The 3,993-nt window shown below is 39.1% G+C and overlaps 1 non-coding gene across 1 annotated transcript; it reads right to left on the bottom strand.

The window, feature by feature from the left end:
- Window positions 1–2,019: 2,019 nt before the first annotated feature.
- Window positions 2,020–2,154, bottom strand: LOC125096647 (U8 small nucleolar RNA). The gene has a single exon (XR_007126312.1). It is a non-coding gene; the product is annotated as a U8 small nucleolar RNA (small nucleolar RNA).
- Window positions 2,155–3,993: the final 1,839 nt, after the last annotated feature.

Raw genomic sequence — 3,993 nt, 5'->3', positions numbered from 1 at the left:
GATCTTATTCTTAGCACGGAGGATGAGCATTTTAAAGGTAAACATACAGTCAGATTGGCTTCAGACTTATCTTCTGTAGGACCAAGTGCTAAAAATCAATGTATCAGTATCTCTACAATTCTGAGGGAAAATTACTGTAACCCTATTCTTTAGCTTACAAAGCTATTATGTGTGAGAGTAACATACAGATTCTCAGATATAGAGGAACTTAAAAAGTATACCGATTTAGTTTCCTGCTGTTGCCGTAAAAAAACCACCACAGACTTCGTGGCTTACACAGTACAGATTTATTCCCTTACTGTTCTAGCAGTGAGACATCCTAGAGTCCAGGGCTGCATTTCTTCCAGAAGTTCTAGGGGAGATTCCTTTCCTTTGCCTTTTTCAGTCCCTAGAACTCATCCACATTCTTGGTCTTGTGGTTCCTTCTTCTGTCTTCAAAGCTAGCATTGTTGCATCTCTGACCATTCACCCAGCCACCCAGCTCCCTCTGATGCTCCTGTTCTGCCTCTCTCTCCCATTTAAAAGGACCCTTGGGATTACACTGGGCTAACCCAAATGACCCATAATATCCTCACCTCAAGATCCTTAATTTAATGACATCAACAAAGTCCCTTTGTCATGTAAGTTTATCTGTTCACAGGTCCTAAGAATTTGGGGGGGTAAGAGGCATTATTCTGACTACCACATGTACCAAACAAACCCCTTCTTGAAAAAAGGTAAAGATCACATACATCTAAAATTCTGTGTCTAGGGGTGCCTTGGTGGCTCAGTCTGATAAGCATCTGCCTTCAGCTCAGGTCATGATCTCATGATCCTGGGATGGACCCCCACATTGGGCTCCCTGCTCAGTAGGAGTCTGCTTGTCCCTCTCCCTCTGCTCCTTCTCCTGCTCATGTTCTCTTGTTCACTCAATCTCTCAAATAAAGAAATACTAGCTTAAAAAAAAATAAAATTCAGCTGGAAGAAAACATAGGAGAATAGTCAAAAAATTTTGAAAACAGAAAAGTAATGATTAGAATATACCCTAATAATCTCTAAAATTGTAGAGATACAGTATAATTGACGCCAGAACAAACAGATTGAAAGTCCACAAATAGGTCCAAACATCCACATGAATTTAAAGCAATGAGAGAATGAGAAAGAAATCCAAAATAAGTTGTTAGGAAAACTAACAAATCATTTGAGGGGGGATGAAAGGTTAAAACCTAAACTTGTATCTTATGCCCACAAAGAGTAAAGATTTAAATATACATATTTAAAAAAAAATGAAACCATGAAACTATTGGAAGAAACTTTTATTTTACTTATCTATTTTTGAAGATTTTATTTTTAAGTAATCTCTACACCCAATGTGACACTCAAACTTCAACCTGGAGATTAAGAGTCACACACTTCATGGACTGAGCCAGTCAGGTGCCCCTACTGGGAGAAATTTTTAGTGACTAATTCTGTAATTTTAAAATAAACATGAATTTCTAGGGGCGCCTGGGTGGCTCAGTGGGTTAAGCCGCTGCCTTCGGCTCAGGTCATGATCTCAGGGTCCTGGGATCGAGTCCCGCGTCGGGTTCTCTGCTCGGCAGAGATCCTGCTTCCCTCTCTCTCTCTGCCGGCCTCTCCATCTACTTGTGATCTCTCTCTGTCAAATAAATAAATAAATAAAATCTTTAAAAAATAAATAAATAAAAAATAAACATGAATTTCTAACTATAACTCCCAAGCCAGAAACCCTTAAAGGAAAATAATGGATGTATATGAAAACATAAACAGCTAACTAATAATAAAAATGATTTCTATATGACTGAAATAGTTGAAAGACCTATGATAAGTTACTTATGACAAAATTGGCAAAAGTTAATATTCTTCTTATATAAAAAGCTTTTACAAATCAATAATTAAGAGACAAGAGAAAGGTGGGCAAAGGATATAAATAGACACTTAGGAAAAAGAATTGAACAGAACAAGCAAACATGAAAAGAGTACCTGTCAGAGGAACTGGTGATTTTTTTTTTTCCAGAAAGTATCAAATAGGAGAAATCAGTGTGCCATAAGTCCTGATTATGTAGAGATGCTAATCACAAATCATGCAAACTTCAATTATCATATTCCAATCTGCCTCTAAAAGCAGAAACAGGTAAAGATTATCCTACCTGAAAATCCCAATGATTTTTTTGTTTTTTAGGTAGTATTCTGTTTTGGTGTGTGATTTTAATTAGTTCAAACTTTCTGCAAGCTAACAACATTTAATAGAATTTCAGATGTGTATATTCTTTGTAGCAGCAAGTATAATTCTTCACCAGGTAGCTGGAATAATGCCTTGACCAGCAGTGGGGAGTTATGCAGTTCCTATGGGCTCTCCCCTCTATTGGTGATGGGCAAGGGGGACACTTTGTTTTCATTTAACACCTTCCTTCCCTCACTCCCTCCTGCTCCCTACTTCTCCTCTTCATCATACGCGCTGACCCAGGAGATCCCTTTAAGTCACACTCAACTATTGCAAATTCAAGGATGGGGAGGACATTTGTGGTTCTGTGAGAACAGCCTGATTGTGGGCAGGCATAATGCATCCATTCCTAGAGCGCTCACCCCAGGCTGGGGCTGGCAGAACCTGAGGCACCTGAGGCCTTCCATTCACGGGCAGTCTCCTCTCTTGTTAGGTCTCCAAACACAGCAAAGTCCCTTTTTTTCTCAGAGTTTGAAAAGAGTTTCACTCTTTTCTCTCTCTTTCAGGAATATTTAGGAAGCTTCTCTCCTTGGCCATCAGTGGGAAAAAAGAAGGGTGGTGGCGGGGAGGGGGTTTTGTGTGCTTATCTTGTTTAAACCTGAAATTCAAAAAACAAATGCTCTTAGATAAATTCTAAATCATAGCTTTTGGCATCCTAACAGCCTATGTGTATGCACGTGTTTTTTTTTTTTTTTCCTTATAATTAGAAGTTTACACCTTTGAGGATTCAGGTCTGCTGCTCCCGTGGAAATAGAGTCTGGCATCTTAAAGGAATTAGCTGCTGCTTAGCCAGCACACATCAAGAGCAGAAAATACATTTAAAATAAATTAATCCTTTACATAATTAAAATATTAATGCTGACTCTAGGGCATGTGCCTTCACTTATATACACAAACACTTTCTCATCCAAAAATCAGACATTTTTTTTTTTTTTTTTTTTTTTTTTTTTTTTTTTTTTTTTTTATAGCTCCAACCCTTGCCTTTATTATGTTATCCCTTTTGCCTGGAATCCAACTTAATTAGGTACATAGTTTTTTTCAAAAATCAGACATTTTTTATTAACAACACTTCAACTTCAAAAGAGCATGACAAATTCATATCTACAGATTCAAAGTTTAAAACCTCAGGAGACTCCAATCCACCGTCCGCTATTGCCCTATCTTGTCCCCTCACCAGCCCCTACAATTGACTAGCCTGATGGGCCGGTGTAAATTCTAAGACAAATGCAGGAAAGGCATCAATGCAAATCAACTTTATTCTTAACAAAGCCAAGTAAGAGTATCAGAGATTCCGGAACTCTCTCCCACGTGCTACAGTTTCCTGTCCACATTAGGCTCTCATGTCGCTAACTGAAGGGGTGTCTGCGCAGAGAGGCGATGTGCCAGATGGCCTCACCCTAGACGGTTCCTGCTGTTGGCCTGGTTCCACTTGTCTCCTCCTGGCTCTCAGATTTCATGTCTTCACTGTTCCTGAGAATCCAGCTCCCTCTTTAAAGTGGAAAGTGACACAATAAGATGTATTCAAATGCATCGGTGGCCATTTCTGACCCCCACAAAGCAGCAGGAAAGCCGAAGGGTATAACGACTCACAAAATAGAAAGAAAGCCTTCACTAACTTTGCCCACTTGTCTATAATTGCGCTAGCCCTGCATTCTCATTAGAATATAATCATCCTCTTTTTCATTTGCTTAAGCTGCCATCTCTGCTTTTCCATTGTGAAGGGTGGGGAAGACTTGATTACTTGCTTCAGTGTAAAATGTGTAATTTTCCCA

This window comes from Lutra lutra, chromosome 3 (genome assembly GCF_902655055.1).
Source record: "Lutra lutra chromosome 3, mLutLut1.2, whole genome shotgun sequence".
NCBI classification, from domain to species: Eukaryota; Metazoa; Chordata; class Mammalia; order Carnivora; family Mustelidae; genus Lutra; species Lutra lutra.
The sequence above is the reverse complement of the archived record's forward strand: the minus strand, read 5'-3'. Positions and strand labels throughout refer to the sequence as shown.